We start from the raw sequence: 26464 nt of genomic DNA on the forward strand, positions 1-26464 counted from the left end.
GTATATTAGCCATATTACTAGCCATATATTAGTATTCACGATCTTTTTTTTTTTTTTTTTTTAAATTCGCTTTACCTTCTTAGATTTTTGGTATTCACTCTTTTAGTAAGATGTCCTTTCTACAGCACAGGCTACTCTGCAGGAGATTCACAAGACTTTTCTTTATATAAGCCCCATTACCATCAAAGTGCATGTTGCATATTAAAACAATTAAAATCTTCTAAGGAATACTATCTTTCGTATTTCAGATGTTCTTATTAAATAGTTTCAATGAAATGTTTCACAAAGATTTGAATTTTTTTTTTTGCTAGCATGCTGAAGTCTGCTGGCTTGTCTGCTAGTTTGTCTGCTAGCTTGGTGAAGTACCAAGATATACTGAAGAATACAACAATAGAAAAGGACGAGATACTTGACCTAATGTGGATCAGCTTAAAATGCGAAGGACGAAGAATCCATTTTAATGTGCAAGCAACAACTGAGGCAAAATGACATTTTCAGTATCCATTCAAGAAATACTGGTTAAAAAATAATAGCTGCTAACAGTCAAAGAGAAATATGTTATTTACTTCTCAGTTCTTAGTCCATATTTTCCTTTGTTAATTTTAAACACTAGATAAAACTGGAGAGTGTTAGAATTAAAAGCTCATATTAAACAACTGAATACAAGTGAAATAAAAACAGTACATTAATCCATTATGTGATACTGTGCTACTAGGTTTGTTAAATAACAAGTTCTTATTTTCAAGGGCTATCGCAAAATTGCTACTCTGTAGCATTGTTCAGATAAGGTATCCAGGTAATGAAATGAATTTCATATTGTGAAGAAGTAAAATGACAAAGGTTATGTACTATCATAAAAATTCATGACTTTCGAACATTCAAATGTGAATAGCTTTTCATAACAAATACTAAATCTCCGAATCTCCTTTCCCAAAGGTTTGTCCCTTCTTGATTTCTTGTAAATTAGTTACCTGATAGTAAAAAAAAAAAAGAGAGAGAAAGTTAGAATAAGTTTGTTCATTTTTTCTTGTAGCAATATAAGCTTTTTCATCCTTTGAATGAATTTTATTTGCAGTCATAACATGTTGCGATATAGAGTCTGAATATGTCTGTTATTAGTAATGACCAGAAGTATCACAATCTTAAAATAAACCTGAATTTTGAAATTAAATGAAATAACATTTGCATAGATAAAAGTTTTTTGTTGTTTTTTGTTTTTTTTAATACAGAAAAAGAAATAGAGATGTTATGCTTCGTTTTGCCTGAAGGAGGGGCAAAAGGATGTTTTGGTTGAGTTTTTTTGTTTGTTTGTTTGTTTGTTTGCTTGTTTTTTATCAGAGGTAGGCAAAGTGCAATTAGTGTTACAGACCCTATTGTTAAAATCTCTTGTTACAGGGTTAACAACTTGATACTAGCAGTATTTCTCACTGCTGAAATAGCTCCTCTTCCTCCTTAGTTTCAGGAAAGGTCCCTCTGGCAATCATTTCATCCTTCTTGATTTGTGAACTTTTTTTATCTGTAAGGCAGGAATTGGGTGGAAAACACATTAGTTGCCATAGCAGATGACCTCCACTAACTAGCATTTCATTTGTTGTGTTTTTTTTTTTTTTCCTCTGTGATCATTTGGATTTTTATTTTCTGTTTAATGATGAAGATTCTTGCAGATTGTGATTTATTTATTTATTTATTTTCAGTTAAACCTCAAAGGCTGTCTTAGTCTGAATGTTTTAGCCTTACTAACAGTACAAAATGTGCTGAGGAAGCGAAGGAGGTGGCATGGGAAACAACATCTTCAGCAGGCTGTAGAGGTCTGTCTCTGTCCTTATCTGTTGGACTCTAGGTTCAGTAGGTAAAGCAAAGCTCTTTATGCAGGCTTACAGTTTGGAGAAAACTATCTGCCTGATACCTAGTTAATAAAGAACAGTTATCATATTTTTCTGATATATGAAAGTAAGAGGAAATTATTGAAGGTCAGTTCACAAGTGCTCCTCACCACCACATCTTAGTGTGTGTTGAACTTCACTTTGTGGGGGAATGTCTTGTTACCATTGTTGTTATACTTGTTATTTGGAGATAGAACTTTAGCAGTTCTTTTTTTCTCTTAGTTTACCTAAGAACTTATCAGTTAAAAAATTGCTGCTCTATCACTTATGTATTTCTGGACCGAGGGTCATCAGAGATGGCTGACATACAATCCTCTTAATATATCTAGAAAGAAGCTGATAGCTGGATGCAATTGTGGGGGACATCTAACTCAAGGCTTTCTCCCGTCTTTATTCCACTAGCATCCAAATTGATTTAAGCTTTGAGAACATGACAAAATCAATCTCTCCCTTCTCATTCCCTTCTTTTCTCCTGCCCATGAATGTGTGTACTCTTTTCATTGGCTTTGTAGGAACAAGTGAGTTGAGAATGTTGCTGTAGACAACTTGCTTAGTGTTTCTAATTGTTTAATATATTATGGACATGTATTTTATGGCTGCTATTTTGGGGGATTTGGGTAACTATAAATTTCTGAAGAGGAGAAGGACTAACTTCTTCCTGTAGGAGGAATAAATACTGCAGATTCATGATGACGGAGAACAGTGACTTTCATCTCTGTACTGTCAATCTGATTACATTTTCACTAGGTAATGAGTGACAGTTGTTACCAACTTCTGGCTGCACGGTGACCTGTGTGAAAGCAATTGTGATCTTGTTCCATTTCATGGTCTGCAGGTGTCTACACTGCAGAATAAGCCAAAGAAATTGACAGTAATTGGCACTGGTTTCGGCAGCCTCTAAAGAGGTCAAGGACAATCCAGCATTGCTGGACATTGCTGAGGCATTTTGGAGTAGTCTGAGAAAACTCTTGCTGTTTCCCAAGCTCCAAGTGTCCTGAGGATCAAGAGAGTTTTCTTTCCTGGAATGACAGTTTCATGGCCTGTCTTTCCTTTGCAAAAAATAAACAGTTAAAGGAACCCAGATTAGGCCATCAGGTAGTTACAAAAGTAATAATTCCTTGATCAAAGGACCCGATCAGATGAATATCTTCCATAGTTTTAAATAAAACCTGACATTTCCTTGTTATAGTGGTATTTTTGTTTTCGTCTTTAAGAATAAAGGGAAAAATAGTGGTTTTTTTGCATGCTTATGTATGCATGTGCATGTACACACATGTAGAAATGGGGTTTTATGGCAACCTATTAAGCACAGCATATTGTGCATAGTTGATGATTTGTTATGACAGAACCTTGCATGATTAATAACAATTTAATGCCAATAAATCCTTAATTGGGCCTTATGCTCTACTTGTGCAATCATTCCCTTTTGTGTTTACCCAACAGTCAGCTAACAGAACTTCTGGGATCCACTGTGAACCTGTGTATTTTGTGGGTATAAGGTGATTTTCCTTTTTTTTTTTTTTTCTTTCTGTTCCTCAATGGAGTGAATCATGCTTTGGGTTTTTAGTTCTAAAGGAAGATATATTGGTTCTATTTTGATTAGCAAATAGTTTCTTCTTTTTCCCTTACCTCCCATTATCTTACACAGTGATGGTTAAAGAAGTAAAGCAAAAGTTTACCAGTTGCAAATTGATATTTAAATATAGCTGCCTCAGAGTTTTTGTAGGGACACCTGAAGGAGACTCATCAAGTGTCTAAGGAATCACGCTGTTATCAAATCACCAGTTTCTCTTCTTTGGAAAGAGTCATTTGAAGGAGGAGTAAAGGAATTTCCTCCCCTCCTGTGTTAGCCAAAGAATAAGAGCGAATGACTGTATCCCAGGTATACACTGGGTTGTATGCACTAGCTAGCCCATAAGAAGCTAAAGGCTGGGATCATTTCTGCTGAGAACAGTTCTCCTCTCCTGTGCTTTTGGCTTAGGTTTGGTCCTGATGGTGCCATTCTTCCCTGTTCATACAAGCTGGTTAAGTACGAACCATGCAGATGTGTGTCCGTTCCTTGCTCCCAGAATTTTACATAACAAAATTAATATAAACGTTCTAACAGCATCAGTGGAATAGATACATTTATTCATTATTCACTTGTATTTTCCTTTTAATACTCAGTACTATAAATATTTAATTAGCTAGCTGTAAGTACTCTTCAAATCAAAATTTGTGCAAATTCTTACTTCTAGAATATACGTATAAAACAGAAAAATAACATTGTAAATGTTAGTTTAAAGGTAAACTTAATTGCAGCCTATTTTTAATTGATTTGTATTTGAAGAAATTTCAGTCACTAAAGGACTCTTATAGACATTATTATAAATACTACTGCAAAGATAATTTGGATTAATGCACAATAGTAGGCAATATTTGTCCAATAGTTCATCTTGAATGAATCAGCATTGCCTATAAGAGTATTAAACAAGGACTTCTGTCTTTGCCTAAATGTTTTCCCTCTATTTTATTTTTGTTGTGAAAATTAAAACAGTATTAGTTGTACTGGTGTGTAAACTGTTCACTCTAACATTTAGAGTATGGTTTCCTTTTTCCTTTCTTCCCCCCCCCCCCCCCCCCTTTCTGTATTAGGAATTCATTTTTGAGTCTTGACCATGTTTTCCCAATCTCCTTTCCATTTCAGTTGATTTACTACATGTTTCATATTTCTATGTATTTCTCTTGGGTTGGAGCAAGTTCATAAATATTTTGGTGCTTGCATGACAGATGCATTTTGATGCTTGTTGTATTCCCTGAATGAATTGTATATATTTCGCTATTTGAATATGATGCTCCTTTTTACTACATCATTTCTAAGTACACTGAGAAATTTTTGATCAGTATTAATTTTGCTCCCTTGCAGATGGAGCCAGTGAAGCTCATAGTATTTCAATATATATTGGTTGCTCAGTGATCAGTTATATAAACTTGCTTATCATTATTCAGCATAGCATGCTGTGTTTTTAAATACATGACTGCCATTAAGTGCTGTTATGTGTCATACAGTTTACCATAGTGGCTGGTTTAGAATAAGAGGGTGAGTCTTCTTCATTCTAATGCTCTGTGAGACTCTTGACAGGTGGCAGAAGTACAAAATACTACAGATGTTCATCTTCTCTAAGACAACAGTATATGATGAATCTGTAAATACGCATGATAAAATGTGAGTTTCAGAAGCTGGAAATAATTGTCCAATAACCACTGTACTAGTGGATATTCAGGAAACTGGATTAAATCTGTTAAATCTTTCTCCTGCCACTGAACTTGTTTGTGATCTTAGGTGAATTACTGAGGGCCACATTTTATAAAAGCATCAAACTCTCTTGGTTATTGTTTTTATTTTATTTTATTTTGTGTGTGTGTGTGTGTGTATCATTCCCCTTGTGCTAGGAAAATAAAATCATTCAAGACAGTGAACACAGGAGCTGTGAGGTGCTCTAGCAGTTGGGGACATACATATGTGTGAAAGCTCCTAAAATAGGCCAATAGGCTAATAATACACTGGTAATGTCTAGTGCAAGTTTTTGTGGAATCATTTCTACACAGAGTATTTACTTTGTTATAAATTATAGGGAAATTAACAGTTTGTCACGGTTTGGGAGGCTGGAAATCAAGTACTTTAAAATAAACTTTATAATGCCAAGGAACAAAAAATAAGCATCCAAACCTTGATCAATGCAGAAAGTGGGGAAGAAAGAAGAGAGAGAGTCTACAAGGTGACAACAAGTGCTTATGGCAAACAAAGGAAGAGGCTTTTGCAGTATTTGTAGCTAAGAAGCTAGCCTCATATAGTATTAGGAATTGTGTATGTTTTGAGAGTTCAAGGAACCTTGTTGTTATTTTCCTGAATTACAAGTCTTTAAACAGAGTGTATTCTACTCTGTATATATGACAAAGTCAACCATTTAATTAAATGTTCTTTTGTGTTAAATTTTATAGTGAGGGAAAATGGATTTAGTCATGTAAATTTTTAATGTCAAGAGGTTTCTGTCTCAGCTGTGGCATTGGAGGACATTTTATTTTCCTTTATTCATCTTTGTATTCATGATTCTGGAGAGAAGTGATTATTGTGGAAAAAGTAGGAACTAAGGCCCAGATTAAGAACTTTTTTAACTCAGATGTTTTTATTTCCCAACATCACATTTAATCAAGCAACTGGAATAATTTCTTAAATCTGTCTCCCATGTTATGGTAGAAATTAAGCAGTTGCAGGTGTGAATAAACCTATTTTGCTGTGTCAGTTGAAGTTCTGGAGGTTCCCACAGTTACCCACTGCTTCATGTTCTCTGGAGAGAATGAGGAGGAAGGTTATGGAAGAGCAGAAATAGAACTGCTGAACAGCCCAGTGCTATTTTAAAATATCTCGGAGTTTTAGTTGTCATCTACTTTACTGATGCTATATTTTAGGAATTGGCTGCTACTTGTTTTTGTTTTACATGAATAATTTGATTACAGAGCTCTAAATGGCTTAGAGTTGGAGAGATGCAAGAGAATCTCTCTGTCCTTTACTGACTTCCTGCAATTATATTGGTCTTCAGGAGATGTATCGTGTCTGTACTGTTGGGCAGCATTCTTAGGAGAAAAGCCAGGCTTCTGGAATTCATTGACTTCTTGTCCAAGGTTTTTCTTTTAATTTGATAAACCTACATGATTGACTTTTACTTATATTGAAATCTCTTGTGAGAACTTTTATGACAACCACTCATCTTTTTTTATTACAGTTTGAAAGATTTCAAATTGATTTAAACCAAGAAAATAGATGTAAGCTACAGGGGTTTATTATGTTTCTTTATATAATTTTTGAAATCTGTTTGAAGAAAGAATGAAAAAATACATGAAACGTCTTAAAAATATTGTGAATCATTTGCTATTCATGCTGTTTATAAAGGTATATTTTGCATGTGCATAATGTAACTCGTGTCGGTGTGTACATACATGCACACACATATTTACTTTTTTCTATTGCTATATAGTTGGCAGACTATAGAAGGAAGTAATTTTTTAACCTCAAATTTAAGTATATGTCTTCAGAACAGGTGATCCCTATTCCTTATGTAATTTGTGCGTTTATACTCTTGACATCTTATGTGATCATCTTCAGTGATATGAGAAATGTTAAAGGTTCAGGAACTATCTATCTAAAAGCAGTGCCAGTTAAACGGGAAATATCCTGAGGATATGTACTTTGTTAGTGATTATTATTCTCAGTTGTTACTCTCTTTTTTAACTGTTAGCAGCACTCAACGGTCTGAAAAATGCATCTTCTTTCTTGTTGAATTGAAGATAATAGTTCATATTACACAAATCAATATTTAATTATTAGTCATATAGTGTTTTCTGGATTTCTGGATGATAAGACTTCAAAGCAGACTTAGGGTTGTGCATACATTTTTTCTTTTTTCCTTTTTTTTTTTTTTTTTGGAAAGACAAAATGCTCTCTTGTTTCAAATGCTAGTCTAAATCCTAAACTTCAAACCGTGTGTCCAAATATCTTTGATTTACAGCTTTCACATATGAAATTAGGCACTTTACTTTCCTGTAAGAATAAGGTGTCGCTGGGTGAGTAATTTAGCATTTACTCCTTGAAATAGGGTTAGAAATATGATGCTACAGTGTCTTAAATCTTGATCCTGATATTGATGAATTTTTATGCCTAATTTCAGTGTGTTTTGATGCAGAGATGAACGGTAACCATGCACTTAATAAGTATATTATTGTTCAGATATTTTGTGGGTTTTGAGCACTTCAGTGAAAACAAATGCAAATTGGAAATAGATTTTTAAAAAGCAGTGTGTCATTAAACCTTGAATGCTATTGTGAAGAAATCTGAGGTTGTATAGATGAATCATTTTTGCCTTCAATTCTAGCTTAATCACTAGTACAGTCATCAGTCATTTTTTGATTTATCTCCCTCTTTCGGTAAAGTTTATTATGACATGTTTACTGGGATGTCTCTAGTTTTGATTGGCTTCATGTGAGATGGTATGTTTTATTGCTCTGAATATTTTTTAGGTTAAATATTATTTTCATATGATAGCTTGTGGTGAAATATTTCTTCTTGCATTTCTGTTTTTAATGTCAGTGGCTGATGCTCTGATGCTTACAGTTGTCTGTTCGTAGAAGCATTACACTTTGGTTTGTTTCAAAATGCAGCACTCCTACTTCAGTGACCCCTACTGTGAAGACGGGCATGGACCAGGAGATTTCTGAAGATCCCTTTCAACTTAAATTATTCTATGATTCTAAACTTTTCGGTGGTCAGATGGTTGCCAAAATTCTTAGAGAACTCAATCCTGTAGCCAATCCTATCGGTGAAAGCAGAGCAAATAGCTTACACTTGCAGGAAAGCTTCATCTAGTCCATATAAGAGCTCACTTTTACTTCTAGATTTTTTTTTTTCCAAATTATATGAAATAAGATATCTTAAATCATAAAAGAATAATACTTTAACAGTAGTAGCTGCAGCCTTCTTTAGGCGTATAGGATTTATAGTTACATTCTGTGATACATTTGTCAGGAGAGCCCAAATTCTGGGCAGGACTGTTCTTTCATTGCTGTGATTTTTTTTGTTGCTGGTTGTTTGCTGCTTCATAGTTGTGATTGCATTTGTGACTAAGAGAAAAAGCTTGAAACCATGAGATTATATATATATATATATATATATATAATATATAAAATATATGTGTATATATAATATTATTATAGTAATGTTATGTGGAACTTTTTCCTCTCTGCTAATAATTTGTGAAACCTGCAACATATATTTTTTGTTTCAAACTTTCAGTTTATTTTTTTCTCATTATCTTTCCTTTTTATTTATACAAAATGATTAGAATTGCTGTTGTATTATGCTAGGCTACCTCTTAACTGGTGTATGAATTGAAATTTCTGATTTTCTTTGTGCACCATTTTAAAATGAAGTATGTTGGAAGATTTGGTGGTCACTGAAATTTTTTGACAAATAATGTGTCTTATAATGAAACTAGAGGTCGTTATGTGTGAGGTACAGTGCTATATAAATGTCTACTATTATTTTTATTGCTGAGTAATTTACAATTCCTTTGTCAGTCAGTGACCCATGTATGAATGTTTCTGTGTCCCAGTCAAAGTAGATCTTTTCTTTCACAGAAAAAAAAATCAAGTTCTCATTGCATTACAGTTTTCTCTGACAAAAAGCATTATCATGAGATAATTGATTGTGCTGGAGAATTACAAATGTTGCAGCACCACCAAGGTCATCTAACCCTCAGCAATGTCAGTTACCCAATGAGAAGAGTGCTTTGTTCAGAAATAGTGCTATTGCAAAATGGCTTAACAGGAACACAAAGAGGATGTTCAGAATTTGAAAAGACCATATTTTGAGAGATGCTACCTACAAGCAAAAAACATCCTTACAGTGGTAAAAAGCTAGTGATACATTATGGGTGATAAAAATGCTGATGATTAGAAGTTAAATATCCTATATACCAAGTTCACGCAGTTTACAGAATGATTTTTACTTTTTAAACAACTTGGTCTTAGTAAAGAGCTACAGTTGTATATCCAGGTGTTCTAGATGTAGAACACATTCAAACTTTCTGAATCTCAGATACTGAAATTCAGGGTCATTAACGTTCCCAGTAAAAATCTGATGACACTTAAGAAGTCAAAACAATTTTGTGTAATTGGCAGAACTTCTGTTGTCCCTTATTAGATAACATACTCTAAGTACATTGTGGCAGCAATTCAAGGTGAGAGAGATTAATTTTTTCAAGTTTATGGCACCAGAGAGCCTGATAATTGATTTTTAATTGTGTCATTGAGGTATGGAGATACAAAGTTTGGACAAACCTGTGTGAAAACGTGTATGTCACCTAAAACCAGAGGGGGGTGCTCCAGTTTGTGTGCTTCTCCATGGAAGGACTATTTGTCTGCATTCTATACACTTACATTCCCAGGTGAGACTACATTGATAAGAATATCCTTATATATAACTAATAGTGCTACTGCAATTAATGTGTGTTTAGTAGGTTTACTGTAGGGATTAATGTAAAAAGACAGTAGCATCAAAAAGTTACTGCAGTAAAGTTACACTGCTAGGTAGTACGTTCATTGTGCTCCTTGTGCAATAGCTGCTTCAGCAGCTTTGAAGATGACTATTTATATGTACTGTTTGTTAGTGTCTTTTACACACTTAATGCTCCTACATTGATCTTGCGTGTCTAGCAATTATTGATTTTCGTAGAAAGACTTTAAAGTTGAGTTCTTTTGTTTTAGTGCATCTGAAAGATCTGAAAATGGCTTCTTAAGAGTTTGTAGCCTGCAGAAAGATCTCTGTTATTCACAATTGGCCCATTCTGTAGAAGACTTTGATTTAGTTATCATGATGGGGACTGGGGGCGGAGGCACAAAAGACATTCATGGAGCTTCCTTAACATGATGTAATAAATGTTAGCTTGATTGTGAGGCTTGCCTGAAAACTGTGGCTGACAGGTCTCCTTTGCAGTGGCTGAGTAGTTACAGATTTTTATTTTATTTTTAATTATAATAAGGTCAAGTCAAGATACCAAGACAATTCAGACTGAAGCTAAGGTGTAAACCGTACCTGTTCGGTCATTCACTCATTTAAATTATTCACTTTTCTTTATAAAAGATCTTTAAGGAGTTCTTTTTTAACCACTACTAGAACTATCCTTAAAGGAAACCCTTAGAAACATACAACTTGAATCTCTGTTATCAGAGGCTTGACAAAACACTGTTTTTAAGTGTCAAATAGTGGTCTCAGAGTTAAGACCTTTCTATTGAGGGATAGTTTGTGATAGGAGTAGTGTTCATAATACACAACAATGGTGAATGACCGATCACAACGTCAGAATTACAGCAGGTAGAACTTCCAGAATCTGAGATGATACATTTTTCCTTTTGTGTTACTGTCCATTTCTTTCTTGTGTTATTTTTTTGAGACTTGTCTCCTGGAACCAAGTTCATTGCATCTGCCTTCATCTTTCCCAATTTTCAGCCTTGTTTCCTGTAGTTTCAAATGATTAATTTTATGACTACAGTGGTTTGATTAGTGAAACACTGCTATTATTTGCCCACATCCCAATATAGATTCTGAGTACTTTGTTCTAGAGCATGACTAGCTCATTGGATTTCTCACTAAAATACTAAACATTTCAAGTGTTGTTTTTATTTCTCACAACAAGAACTGCACAATACTTGGTATTATTTACAGATAACCATAATATACTGTGCTACCAGCTTCACTATGACATTTTCATAGTTCACTTTCAAGTCATTTGTACTTGGTCCTTACCACAAACAAGATTTCGTTTTATTTGACCATTCAGCACTCTGAAGGGTAGCTGGGAGGATACCAACCCGAGTGGGGTGGGCAAACTGTGAACTGTCCTGATGCCACTTTAGGCAAGAGTTTGTGCTGCAGTAACCTGTTGGAATAGGGCTGAAAGTTTCACTAGGCCCCCTCAGAAAATTCCATTGTGGTGCTACTGTCCCTGCCTTTTTGTTCCTTTGGATTGGTAATATACAGAATTAAGTTATCCATTGGTTCGGTATATTGTAATATAGTCTTCAGATTATTCAGATTATTGAATGTTAATACTGCTCTTTTTCTCAGAGAAACCAAACTTGTCTTATCATTGATTTCTTTTTTTATTTATTTTTAGTTTTTTGATAAGTAGATAGAGTGCAAATACCAATTTAAAGGCTAATTTATGTTAGTTTGGGAATGTAAAAGGGTCACTGTCATGCACTAATACAGTCACAAGGGTTAAAAAACAAGTATCATGAGAATCACATGTCAGATGATAACTGTTGTGTTTGTAATTAATGTGACTGGAGTTTTGGAATAATTTCACTAACAGGAGCTGTTTAGTGTTTGGGGGAAAACTTGACTTTTCAAATTTCTTGTCATCTTTAATTTATTTTTTAAATACTATTTTTCCTCATCATTTTTGTGCAGTTATGGATTTGTACTGATCAAATCGAATTGCCTCTTCTTATTTCTGAAATTTTAACCGTAATAGAAAACACGATTTTCAGGTACCTAATTATAGTAATTCCTCTTGATATTATTTGAAGTTTATTTTCATTCTCTTGTCAGATTCAGTTTTGTTTTTTTCATCTGTTCATCCTCCTCTAAATAACTATTAGTCTAGTTGCACCAAAATGGTTAATTTTATCCAACTGCTTGAATATAGTTCATCTATACTTTGACATAGTTTATTTGGGGTGTTTGTTGGTTTGGGGGTCACAGACTTGATGTCAAGGGTAGGGATGGTCTGTTGTGTTGCATCAGAACTAATGCAGGAATGACATTTTAACTTGCTGTTGCTGAGTGCCACTCTTTGCCATGTATCCTGATACATACAATAGGATGTGCTTCTACCAGCTTTGGATCTAATGAAGAGGACTTATGTTTTTCTTGACTATGTAGCTAGTCCTGCATCCTTTCACCTTTAAAATGGAGCTGTGTGTTGTTCTAGCAGTCAGGCCACACTTTTCATTTCATGCAGATGTTTCAGACCTGTTTTTCAATATTAGGTAACATAATGATTTTGAGCTTCTCTTTTCCTGGTTTATGGATAAACTTTTATCTACCTCATATCCTTATTATTTGCTTGCTTTCACTTTTCTTCCAAACCTTTATTTACTCTTGAAAGATGTTCCTTAGATGTTAGTTTGCATGTCATTTTTATTTACAGTTAGTATAGATTTATCATCTCTTCAAAAATCTAAGCTATATTGGTTTTCAGTATTTTCAATATTTTAACTTTTTGTCGCTTTAGTTAGATCTGATTTCCTGAATATCATGATTCCTTTGTAAGACATTGCTATTCTTTTCTTGTTATCCTGATGTGCCAACATCCCTAGAAGATAAATCTTCACTGATTGTTCTGTTTAGTTACCACATATGTTGGCTCATTTTAAGTCACAGAAGTGCTTGACACTAGTTACTGCAAACGCTGATGGAGCTAAGTAAGTTTTCTGAAAGATGACCTAATAAAACATCTGTCTTCATTTAGAATGCTCCACTGAAGTGGAATTTCATTCCATAATATTTTATGATTACATAGCACTTCTCATTTCAGAGTTTTGCACTTTTAATGTGGAGAGTTCTATGGGAATGCAACCATTCTCATTGCCCCTATGCTACAAGGCTTTAAAGTGAAAACAGCTTTCACAGAAACTAACAGAAAGCAATATTGCTTTTGCCCTCAGTATTGCTAAACTTTTGGCAAAGAATCAGCACTTCTGAGAAGAGCTGACAAACATTCTTTATCTTCTGCCAGAAGAGGAAGGGAAATGGTAGAAAGTTGTCCAACTTGATTGAAGCTGCTTATAAGGGATGTCCACATCAAGAAGACTGGGAAGTCTCACACCAGCTGGCAGGTGGATGAAGTCCGTGCCAAGCCACCAAATGACCACATGGACCCACCTTTATTGATGCCAAGTCAGTATGTGTTTTATGGAATCAAACATGCATTTCCTCTGCAGTTCGTAAGGGACAGCAGGCTTTTCCTGTCAAGCCTATTGGCAACCAGAGGCAATATTCTTAAAATTGAGATCTGAAATCTGAACCAGTCTCACACAGGGACTGTCCCACTAAATAATGAGTTTTCTTCAGATAATTAAGTATATAATACATTAATAATATGAAATTGTAATATTTTAATATTTAATCAAATATTGTGATCTTTTGTGTCATTTCTTCCTCTCTTAAATTCTCCTTCCCCATCTCTAGTATACCAGGTAATATCAATTACTTCCTAAAATTTATTTATGTCTTTCGCTCTGCAGGTGTTTTCAAAATACATATTGATGTGTCCCTTTCTCAACAGTTAACACTCCTCGCTCCTTAGTCCTGCGATTATTCCCCAAAAGTTTGATAACTCCCCAAAAACTCATTTTCCCCTGACACATCTGACTCATCTTTGCTTTTGTCTTTCATTTCATCCCTTTTATTTAAACTTAAGGGTTGCCTTATACCAGTCTCTTATCATGCTGGGTTTTGATAAATCAGTGTGAGTCCAGCTAATTGTTCATGTACCTACACATTAAGGTTCTGACATTATTGCTGAGTTAGACTTGCAGTTTCCCAGTGACAGAGGTCACAAAGGCTGTAAATCAAATTCATAGAAACATCTGTGGAGTTCTGCATTAGTGTACTCTGACACCTTGATCCACCAGGTCTTTCTAAAGCTCTTCTTTATGGAGAAAAATACACCTGAATCCACTTACCTAGCATATGTGCTTTCAAACACATTGTGACTTCAAATGAATGTCTTTTCAGTAACTGAAATCTTTTGATACCATACAGCAAGGCTTAAGCCTATATTGTGAATATACTTTTTCCCTGCTCTTTCACTGCAAGCTGGAGTAAATCACATTAGTTTACTCACAACTGTATTGGATCTAAAGAGAGGCCACTATCTTTCAGAGCTTTGCTGGAGAATCAGAAGCTTGTGTTGCAAACCTGTCACTTGGCCATTCACTGCTCATGTTTTACTGAGCTCCTTGTATAAGGAGGAGCTACCTAAGAACAGTATAGCTCATAGCCTTGAGATGATTCTTTTGTTCACAAAGTGTTTTAGAGCAAGAAAAGCCTCTCAAAGTAAACTAGTTGTGCCTTGCTTTTCCTCTTACTGTTATGTTAACCTTCTCTTTTTCAGAGAAAAGCTGAGTAGGAGAAAAAATTTAAATGGTTGTAGAATGTGTCATAGGAAGAAGCATTAGAAACTTCTTTTAAAACTCAAAAAATACCCCTAAAATATTGTCATTCAGTAATAAAGTGCAGAGGATTGCATTTCTGACAAGCTGCTTTTTCCAGCAGAAGTATCTGCTGGATACATGTTTGTTATTTTTTTCTTTTCCATAAATATTAGTGATAATATAACCTCAAAAAGCATTATTATAGCCATATCCATGTTTGCCCTGGCTAGAAGACAGTAACCCATCCCAGAATGGAAACGCGTTTTTATAGAACTTTTTCTCAAAAATTAGTAAACTTTTAAATTTTTTATTGTTGTTTTGGCAAAATATTTAATTTCAGTGAACATGGGGAAATGTTTATAATATCCATTCAAGCAATATGTTCTGTATCACATACATTTAAAACATCTGTTTAAGCAAAGGTTAGTTTCACAAATGAAGTTCATGTTATATGCAATTGACAACTTTCATCCAAAGCAAACTCAGGCCTTAACCTACCCCTTTTGGTATCAGTACTCTAATGAGGAAGAGAAGAAGATAAGATAAAAGCAAACTCGAGATGCAGATTTAAAAAAAAAAAAAAAAAAAAAAAAAAAAGGCATTTAGACCATTTTAGCTGATTGAGAGAACATGAGAACCTGTTTCCTGAGTTAAAATCTGCCGTCAGTGAAATAAATATGCTACCCTTGATCTACAGTTACATTCCCAGAACTGTCAGGTCACGTACAACAGATAGATACTGGCTTCACAGGGACTAGGGAAGCATTTCTCCAGCCTTGCAGGACAGAGATCAGCAAGGATCTTCCTTCAACTTAGAGGACAACAGATAATGAAAATGTAATAATTCAGAAATCCTTAAGGTTAGTAGGATCATTAAACATTTTCTTTTCTCCAGTGCAGATTTCACTCCAGACAAATTTGGTTTTAAAGGTCATGAGAAATTAATCTGTTTCTGTTGCCTCCCTTCCCGGTGTCAGCATATTTCTGCTTATTTAACAAAATAATCTAAACATGCTAATTGTTTTGCTTTATTTTTTCCTCTATTTTCTAAATATTGTTTCGGGGTATTTGTAGCTCGCACAAGAGGACAAATTTGTTCTTTCTGACTGATCTTTATTGGCAAATTAGGGATCAAGGTCGTTGTGACTTTCCTGTGAGGACATTTGGATTCTGAAACAAAATAAGTTTCCTGATGAATTGTTTCTGGATGCTGCAGCATCCAACAAGTCATGTAAGACCTAGAAATTTTTAAATATGTAATAAAAATTACTATAGTTTTTCATGCGTAAAGTAGTCTAGTTGATGACCTCAGTTCTTCAGTCAGTCTGGATCCCTTTGTTCTAGGAAAGGCCTCCCGTATCAGTCTGAAAGCATCAGGAGTCACCATTTGGGAGATGCCAGATAATGCTTGTTTGTGGAATGCAAAATTTATTCTTCCAACCAGTCCTCACTACCTCTGAAGGGAAAGTAGTGTGCAAAGTATTTTGCAGGTGTTGGAGGTAACATCGTGGAGCAGTTCTACCAGGAATTAAGTTAACCCGTAATTTAAAATTTCTTCCATTATTTCAATCACAGCTCAAAATCAAAAAGAGGTGGACATTGAATTAGGCTTATTGAGCATTAAAAAATGAGTAGAGATGAATCGGCAAGTAATATCCAGATAAGAGTAAGGCTTCCCTCAGAAGTTATGAGGATAGCTGTGACTACTCACATTTATTTGAAATGTAGCTGGATTCTGAATAATTGAGATTATTTAGATGATTTTTAATTTTAATTCACATGGCTTACAAACAGCAACAGGTAGGAGTTTGATCATCTGTATTATAATTTTTGCTACGGACAACTTTAAAGAAAAAATACAACAAACGAAGAGGTTTTCCTATACAATATATATCAGAACATGTTGAAAACATTCTTATTTACAGAAGCTTTGCAGGACCCATGTGACAGACTAACTTACCTTTTTCTCTCTTCCTGTAAGTGACGTGTAGAGGAAAAATATTAATGAGGGTTTCAGAATTTTTTAGAAAGTAACTAAAAATTACTCGACTATGTGAAGCGTTTAAAAGCTGGAAATAGATGTCTGTCTTTGAAGGAAGGCAAACTGTTTTTTCACATATTTTAATTACTGATTGTTATGATCAGTATTTTGTCATGTTATGAGATTCTTTGAATATTATTCATAACATAACAGCAAAGTGCTTATGGTGAACTTCATATGCCTGTATATAATTGAAACCTAATTTCCACTCTTTATACGTGTCAATTCAGAGTTTCACGTATTTTATAACAGCTAAAATAGTGTTTTACAGCCTTTACTAGCTATAATTAATTTATCATAAATTTCATTTCACTAGTATGACATTGCTGTAATGTGGCATTTAACATTATCTAAAAGACCTGCTTTATTTGGGCTATAGAAATAGTATTTTCTGTATATGAACTTGTATTATTATTTTTTTCACAGTAGCTTAAGTGTTAAAGCCTGAAAGGATTTAGAAAGCTGCAGTGAATGTGTTAAGACTGTTAATGAAGCCTCTGAATCTAAGGACAAAATTAGCTCTCACACCCACGCTGCTCAAAGTACAGCAACCGTCTGATAGAATTGCATCATGACTTTTACCTGGGGACACTAGTATTATATTCACTTGAAATGATGAAATTGGGAAGACAGATGTCCCCAAAGGACACTTTAAGGAGCTTGTACCTACATAAGTTGCTTGACAAAAATCCCGGAAATTTGAATATGAGACCTAAGTAAAAATGCTTATTGAGTGTGAGCTACAGATATTTCATTCTATCATGTAATATATGTTTTTAAGAACATATGATAATATACTTTTGATGAAGAATAACCTGAGAGAGAAGGAATGAAAGGAAATTTTGAAAGCAGGGGCTTTGAACTACTTGGTTTTCTTAGTGGAAAGCACAGTGTTACATATGAGTTTGATTCCCCGGAACGTAATGCTAGAGAACAACAACATTAAAGTTTGGCTACTTGTTTCCTCAATTTCGGAGAGTGGGAAAGATGCATGTGGCTGTAGTCATGGAGAACAAGAATCTCCAAGATCCAGAATATCCTGTTCTCACCTCTCAGCCAACACAGGCGCCTTCTTTCAGGTGTAGCACAGGGATCAGGCCCAGCAGATCTGTAAAGAACAAGACCAGGAGAACTGTGAATTCTCCTGGCATCATGCTGCTGATGATTTTTATCTATTCGTTGCTGATTTTGTCTGTCCATTTAAACTACCTGTATTTTATGCGAGATCATGAGGACGGAATAGCACTTGGCACTGTCCAGCAATTTAGGCCTAGAGAAGAGTATCAGACAGTACTGTGGGAGGAAGAGTGAGTAGAAGGAGCAGTGAAGGAAGAAAAGAGTCTTCCAAATAGCATCGACATAAAAATATTCTCAGTAGGAATACATAAGGGAAAAGCATATACAAATCACAGAATCACAGAATTGTAGGGGTTGGAAGGGACCTCGAAAGATCATCGGGTCCAACCCCCCTGCCAAAGCAGGTTCCTTAGAGCAGGCTGCCCTGCAAAATGGATATGCATTTGCATTGCAAATGCAAATGGATAAGACTGATAGTTGGTGTAGAAGCATCAAGTAAATTTACTAATTAAAAGAATAATAAAAAAAAGAAGTAAATGTATTTGAAGTGTGCATTTTTGCAGTAATTTAAATATTTTATCTTCATCCACTTCACCAGCATTATCCAATAGGTTTTAAACATGAGGGTTTGATAATCATCTGGCACCTCTATCTTTGATTAACCTATGAGGAATACATTTATCTCTTGTGTATCCTTCTGTGCAGTTTCACAGATGGTGTGATATGTCTTTATAATATAATATTTTCTGAACTCAAATAAGCTAGTTACCCAGTTCATGACCAGGCTCTGGGTCCCTGATTTTCCAGGAATGTTAGCTCATTTCCAAACTTTATTTTGGAATTAATCAACTGGCTGGCACCAACACCAATGCAACTAAACTTTCTGCTGGTAATACCTGTGAGGAACCATTAAACTTTAAATGTTTACCATTGTATGGGCTGGGTGGAGAGGAAGTAGAGTCAGAAAAACTTGCTAAAACATAAAATCCTCATTTCCTGGCAGTGTGAGAACCCAAGTGCTGCGCAGTGAGGGCACTGCTAATCTGCAGTGTGGACTTGGCGACACAGGCTCAGCTACTCTATTCCTTAGGAATTCTGGCCAGGGAATCATCCTTTAGCAACTGTATTTAGCATAGTAGAGACAGCTTGTGGTGCTCTACCAGTTCCTATCCTGGAAATTTGAGCATCATTCCTTTTACTCTGATCAAATACAGCTGTTCCTCTTGCCACTGATAAGTGATTGATTCTAGCTTGAATGTGTTCAGCATTAGCTTCCATTTTTCTATAGCTTCCTTATATTTCTTCATCAAATGTATTCTGTCCCGTAAGGATTTTACAAAATAACTTTTCTTCTCCACTCTAGGGTGACTGTTATTAAAACTATTTAGACTTTATAAAATGGTGTTTTATACTGATTCTTGTAGCTATTCTTATATGCTATATATTCTTGAAGAAATAGAGAAATTCTGAGACTGTGGTATCATCACTGTTTTTTTGTACACAAAGATCAATATGTTATAAAAATGACAAAAAGGTGAAGTAATCATGTTACAGCTCTGGCTCAACACTCTCCTCCCTGTCATGCCATGTCCTGTTCTGCCCCCCTCCCCAGCCTGTGACTAAATATGAGAAGTTAGTTGCCTAAGATACTGAAATCCATTTTACATAGGACCCTTTAATAATGAAAACTGAGAGAAAACATAACTAGGCAATAAATAAGTTTAAATTCTGTAAACTAAATATTGATAAAAAGCAAGAAATGGAATAATTGGAAAATGTTTGCACATTTTCTTATTTACTTATATTTTTCTTATAAGAATTCTTATAAGAATTTCTTATAAATAAGAAATATTTTCTTATTTACTATTTACTCAACATTGTAATATATTATAGCTTTTGGTATTCATCTTTAGGATTTCTGTGGTAAAGACTGAATGACATTGTAATGTTATTTACATTGGAAATAGATTGATTTGGTCTTGAGCACATTTTCAAAAAATAAACTACAGTAATTCTACAATTTAAAACATACATTTAAATCATACCAGTGGACACATAACAGATTCGTTTAAAGGTAAACATGGTTTTATTTTCTGCATAGGGCATATGGTTTTTATATTCTTTACCATTTGTTGGTCTCCAAATCAGTGCCTAGAGAGGCTGTCTGTACTGCAACATTGTCTACTTCTTTTGAAATACTACAAGCTATGAAGGAAATTTAAAACAGTGAGAAGAAAGCAGAGGAAAACAAATGTAGTATAAAATTTTTATACCGTATCTAAAGTATACGAAACAACAAATATGCGGGATATAGTTGTCTATGAGTTTGGCAGATAAAAGTTACTGTTTTAATAGATTCAAAAAAAAACCTTCAAAACTTGGGGGAAGGGAAGGAGTCGATGTAGTAATTTCGGCTTTTTGTGAAAGATTTGCCATTGCCTTGCTAAGTCTTACTTGTAAAATTAATTCAAATTGGCTAGGATAAGAGCATGGTAATGTGGATTAAAAACTGGCTGAAAGACTACAAACAAAGGGCGTCTTGAGGGTACCACTGGGATTGCTGCTAGAACCAGTCATTTTTAACATCTTAATTAATGATCTGGGAGAGAACATTAACAACATGCTAGTAAAATTAGCATGTGATACTGAATTGTGTGGGGATAGAAATGTTTGAAAATTCAGAAAACTGTTACAAGGCCTACAAGGAAATTAGAAAGATGGGCAAAAGGACCACAGTGAGATTCAGCTTCAAGAAAACTCAGCCCAATTAGATCTTGTGAGAAGAACTTGGAAAATGGATAATACGCTTGAAGAAACTTGGAAGCAGTTCTGTAGAAAAAGTCGTGGTGTCAGAGTACTTGTCACCAGCAAAGGCACCGTGGGTAAGCCATGTCAGAGGGTTGCAGAGGCACTGGGAAATGAGTGGAACAGCCAGGGAGCTTGCAGTCTGCCTGGCTTTCAGGCCTGGTTAGAGCAGGCACCTGGGGAGCGCTGCCGTGGTGAACTGTCCCAAACACACAGCTGGGCTGATGAAGGGATTTCTTCCTTATTTCTTTGTCTCTGACATGATGTTCTAAACTCCATATCGCTCAGATGTCACAGCTATGAAATATGATCATTAAAGCTAATAGGGAATAGGGGCACGTTACTGAATTATCATTCCTAAAGTACCAACAGCAAATATCTGCCAGAATCTTAAATAAAAGATTCAAATCACTAATAAATAATGAAAAATACAGTGGTATTGAGTACCTCTGGGAATTGAACTAATTTAGTGCACATACAGCAGCAAATAAACATCTTCAGATCTCAAAAATTCAATATTTCTGTGAATGAAATCTAAACACTTTCTATATCAGAATAACAAATGCTGACTGAGTCGTGGTTATATGATATATTTACTGCTAAATTCTGAAGAGATTGTTTTTCTTAGAACTGTATTCTGATCACTTCACAAAAGCTAATGAACTGCTTTTTCAAAACTCAGTATGCTGTGTACAAAAATGCAAGTCTGTCGAATTGTTCTTAAACCAGTATTTCCCTCCACCTGAACTGTGTTAGTCTAAAGAAGCAACTTTCTTCCCATTTACTTCATCTGAAATTTGTATTCACACTTTGGAAAACTAGCCTAATGTTTTTGGGGTTCAAGTGTGATATAAGAGCATAAATGATTCTGACTGCATTCACAGTTTAACTAAAATTTTATTTTGTTTGAGACAATTTTTTTAATAAAATTTTATGTTTTTTTTCCCCATCTGGAATAGCCAGATGTTAATGCCAGCTGTTTGTTTGAAAAGTAGAACCAAAAACATTCACTAACTTTAGGATGCCTTCCTTTTTAAGAAGGTTGGGTTACAGTTAGAGTATAAGGCTAAATGCAAATCATGAAGTTTTCATCTAGGTGTATGGTTTTCTCCATCTTTCCTTAAAAAAAAAAAAAATTTTTTTTAAACAGGCAGTTCTAAAGACAGTTCTATCATATGACTAATATGATTGACTGAAATTGTGGTATTTTGTTCTTTTTGTACATATAGAGGGAGAGAGAAACGCACACAAAAAATACAATCTCTTTTGCTACTGACAGGGTGACAAAATTAATCTTCTGTCCTCTGGATGTATTTTGCTGTACTTGCTTACACGTAAGTGGTGACAAGATGATTTGCTTGATGAAAGTGGAACTTCTCACTGTTCTTTTAGGATTTTTAAAGGGTGTTTTCCAGACTGCCTATCTTCTTTCACAAAACTACACAAAAGCATCATTTAGTCTGAGGATACTGGATCTCAGAATCATTTAGGTTGGAAAAGACCTTTAAGATCATCAAGACCGACCATCAACCTGGCCTACTGAGTCCAATCTCTAAACCATGTTCCTAGTGTGACATCAACATGCTTCCTGAATATCTTCACGGATGGGGACTCCCTCACTTCCCTGGGCAGCCCGTTGCAATGCTTGACCACCCTCTCCTCCTAATTTGTAACCTTTTTTTTTTATCAACTACTATAAATTGGCCCTTTATGTTAGGAATCTGTCACGTCATTATTTTAGACACTACTAATTTTTGCTGTCTGTTTGAAAGAATCTTTCTGTCCAGCTGAAATTTAAACAGAGTTCCTACAGCATGAGTCCGTGAATGAAAGCATCAGTTCTCTAGTAGTGCTTCCGTGTGGTTTGCCAGCTTTATCAGGTGAAGATTGCTGAGATTTGTTGTGCAAATGTGTAAAATGTGGAGAGTGGATCTTCTTTGGCCAGCTGTTTATTCTCCTATTGGCCAACACTACTACTTCTGGACGTAGCCAAGCAGCTCATGTTGTTAGAAAAGCATTACCATTGATTTTAAAGCTGTGAGTTCAGTAAGCATTTTTGAAAAGGCAGTTATAGCCTGGGCAACATTTTCTGCATTAATTGTTTGTGAAACCAAAGGTGAATTATATTGGAAAACTGATCTGGCTGAACAGTAACCATTATTTTATCTTAAAGAAGTTTATGTAGCACTGTTATGTATGAAATGCAGCCTCGAAAGAAAGCATTTCCTAATGTGGCTCTGATGCTTAAATGAGGAGGCGCTGAAAGTCTATCACCTCTGATAGGATCTATACAAGAAGCATCCATCATGACATTTTGGGGTGTAGGGATGTAATCATAAGGACTTTTTTACACATTCAGCTCTGCAAAATAGCCAACAGAACTTACAGAAGAAAATACAGGGGAAAAAAAGCCTTTGTGATAACTCATTTATAAGCTGCTCCTCTTTGAAAAGTAATAGAAATTTCTCATATTCTACAAAAATTTGAAAATCAAATCAAAACCAGTGGCGAGTTTTTGCTGGTTGCCGTTGCAGTAATCTGTTTAGTATGCGAGTGAAACGTGGGTCTGAGTGCTTTCTATCAATAACAAACGTTCAGTTGTTTTATTTGCGTAGCGTTTGTATTAGCTTTAGTCAGCACATTGAAGTCTATATTTGAGTGCTTTTTTGAAGCATTTATTTAATAGATTTTTGCTTTCTGTTGATGATTAACATAACACTTCATAAACACATAAAACCAGTTGTTTTTTTTGTTTGTGATTAAATAAATGAAAATTACATTTTTTCCCCATTTACTTCCAAACTGTAGGACTACTTGGTCTATGGAAACACTTATTCTACTATAGTACTGACATAACCAAATAAAAAACTGGGCTTGAAATTAGATTTTGATCAGAAAATGAAGTTCTGTTTAAATATTCTTTATGTGTGCAATAGTATTATAGATTTATAGTATTTGAGGGGACAAATACAATATGCATCTTAATTTGCATAGAGTGAAGTACATCTTTGTCACACTTGTAAATATAAACAAATTGAGTCTATTAAATAGGGTTTGTAAACAATTAAAACTTATAAGGTCACTTTGCAAGTCTTTTTCAACTTTTTAATCTTTTAAAGGTTTTAAAGTATTAGCTATCTAATCCTTTCAGAAGCTCCCCGGGAGAAGGGGTGAGTGCATGCACACTGCTCAGCCCCAGGCAGCAAGGAGCAGGCACCCAGAAACACTTGCTGGACCATGGGTTCCAGCGTGGGCCTGAGAGAAGTCCTGCATGACTCCAGGTCAGGATGGGACCATTCCTTCTCCTCCTCCTGCTTTTTCATGCCCTGGTGTTCCTGGGAAAACCTGGATGGCAGTGGCAGTGCAGCCTGCTCCGGGGAGCACCGCAGACTTCTGCCTGCAGGTCTCCATGCAGCCTCAGGTACAAGACTTTCTCATATGTTCACAACTTCCTGGCTTCTTTTCACAAACTTTCTGGCCCCCATTTTGCTCAGTCAGCCAGGAGTAGAAGCAGGGAATAGAGGTTGCATGTTCCAGCCAGTGAAAGGAAGCAATATTTTTCCCATTTCACTAGTTGCACATTTTATAAAAAGTGTGTAAGACAATAAAAGATGATTAGAGAGATCTGCTTGTTTGAAGCACTTGTTGCTCTTTATAAAAGGCTGTATATGGTGTACATTTATTGACACGTACTTACAGAAGTAAGATCTGTTATTAATGAAAAGGCACTTGGTGCAATTGAGCAACATAGATATGTGTTTCATTCAGTATTGTTGCTCCTTCTTGTTCCATCACCTAAGTACTGATCTTAGTTGATCAGCTCATTCTCTTCCATTTTCATTTCCAGTGGTAAAATCTTGCAAACGCTTTCTTCAATCTTAAACGCTTCCCCTTCACTGTGTGAGGCTAAGACAAATAAGATATACTGCTCGGATGCTCTTTGCAAAACTCCCAGCAGTGATGTAGTTCAGAGTTGCACAAAATATTGTTAAACCATCTAATTTTGCATCTAATTCAAAAAGAAGTATGCCAAAACATCAGTGGTTAATTGTCTGGAGAATTGGTGTTAAAAATGGGATGATATTGCAGCTAACTTGTCAGAGAAAAGGAAACATTGGAAGTACAAGGCGAGCATCTCTTGAAGGGAATACGGATTACCCAGCTTATTGCTAGAAGAGATGCCATCTGTTTTCTCTTTGCCCTGCAAAGAGGCGGGGACATTGTAGTTCTGGGTTGTGTTTTTGAGTTTTATAGGTATGCAAATCTTATGTCTTGTTTCTTTTTAACATGAGATAAAATTAACCCTCAGGAAGGGAATGGAAAAGATATTAGAATAACTGGTTTAGCTGAAATTGGTACTGCTTGTATCGTCGCTGTAATGTAAAGACTTGTACTGCAGTTAACAGGTGCGAGAATAGTTTTGTTTTTAGGGAGTCTTTATGATTTACCTATTATGCACAAGGTATGTTGTTATTTTTTAAAAGTCTTTATAAGTTTAGTTTGGTTGTTTTATAGCTTTTACTAGTCATTTATTACCGTTGAAAGAACTGCATAGCAGAAACCCATTTCATATTGTGTGGTTTAATTGACTATAATTAGCAATTTACCACACATTGTTTGAAAGGGACTGAGTAATTTTATCTAAGAATATTGCTCATAGGATGAAATTGCTGCATGAATTGCATTCTCAGACAAAAAAAAAAAATGTAATAAGTGTTAAAGATCTAAAACAGTTATGAAGTTATGTAATGTTGTTCTTACTATATTATAAGGAAGAAAACAGTGGAAAACAGTGCCATATGAAGGAGTGGAATATTTTAGCTAACACACGGTGGTGAATTTTGTTGTGCGGTAGTTGAGAACCTAATTATATATTAATTAGGCTATATTTTAGAAAGAAATCAAGTTTTAAATATTAAACTCACCTTATCTACAGACTGCACAGTCACTGATTTACGGGGGGATGACTGGAAATTTTCTGTGGTCTCCAGCCTGTAGCTTGTGTTTGTGGCATGGCAGTGCAGGGTGCTGACCCATAGCACCTAGGGGAGCAAGCCATGGCCAGCCTTTCCTCCAGGTTAAAGAGAAGAGGGCTGTGCTGTATCAGGGGTCGCTGCTCCCAAATGTGAGCAAACTGCAGGAGAAAAGCCAAGGGGGAAAACGAGGTGTTAAATTCTCCTAGGCCTGCAAATAATGAAATGCAACAGGATTTAACTTTGTAGACAAACAGGGTGAGCTGAGCATGTTTTTGCTTCATCTGCACCCTTTTTGGACGATGACTGGGTTCTATAGTCCTGTGGGGCTAGCACACCCATAACTTTATAAGCAGCGTATGGTAAACAAGAATTAAGAGAAGATCATTTTTCTCCCAGGACTTTGTTTCATTGATTCCTTTTGTCTTATCATGCCACAGTTAAGAGGCAGTTCCATAAATTTGTGTCTGTTCCTCTCACATCTGTCTTGGATGAAGACAGAATATTACTGTAAATCCTAGGTGAGAAATTTTTCATAGTTTATTCCCACCTCCAGCAGCCTGCGAGAGGAGTATCATATTGCCCTCTCCACCATGTCACTCCTTGCTTCTGCATTTAATAACAAAAGGGTCACTAGTGATTTTTTTCCCAGTAGTGTTCAGCCGTGAAACAATTAACACTGACTTTTAAATTGTTACAATTTCTTTTATTAACACCTGTTTTGACAAATAGGATCAGTTCACAACTCTGAATAGCTATGACAGCCTGTCTGCAGCCCTCCACATGTAGCACTGTAAACCTAACCAAATCCTTTGAAGGTTATTGCCTTTGGCATATGGGCTAGAGAATTAGGGGCTGGAGAAGCTAAGATTCTGGAGTACCATTACGAAGAGCAACCTAAACTAGAAAAGAAATTATGCAGGCATTTTTTT

General features: G+C 35.4%; 1 protein-coding gene and 1 long non-coding RNA gene across 5 annotated transcripts in view; both read left to right on the plus strand.

Moving 5' to 3' along the window:
- The window catches only part of LOC308187554, a 63572-nt gene extending 44054 nt beyond the window's left edge, over positions 1-19518 (plus strand). The window contains exons 3-4 of one of the 2 annotated variants that reach the window (XR_013944776.1): positions 312-9862; positions 13217-19518. This is a non-coding gene — a long non-coding RNA (uncharacterized lncRNA). Of the gene's footprint in view, positions 1-311 lie in introns of both variants that reach the window. The other variant, XR_013944775.1, reaches the window with a different exon arrangement.
- Positions 1-26464, plus strand: part of CADM2 (cell adhesion molecule 2) — a 659818-nt gene that overhangs the window by 137221 nt on the left and 496133 nt on the right. The gene's annotated exons all lie outside the window — the stretch shown is intronic.

This window comes from Anser brachyrhynchus, assembly GCF_964034855.1.
Source record: "Anser brachyrhynchus genome assembly, chromosome: 1".
In the NCBI taxonomy this organism is placed as follows: Eukaryota; Metazoa; Chordata; class Aves; order Anseriformes; family Anatidae; genus Anser; species Anser brachyrhynchus.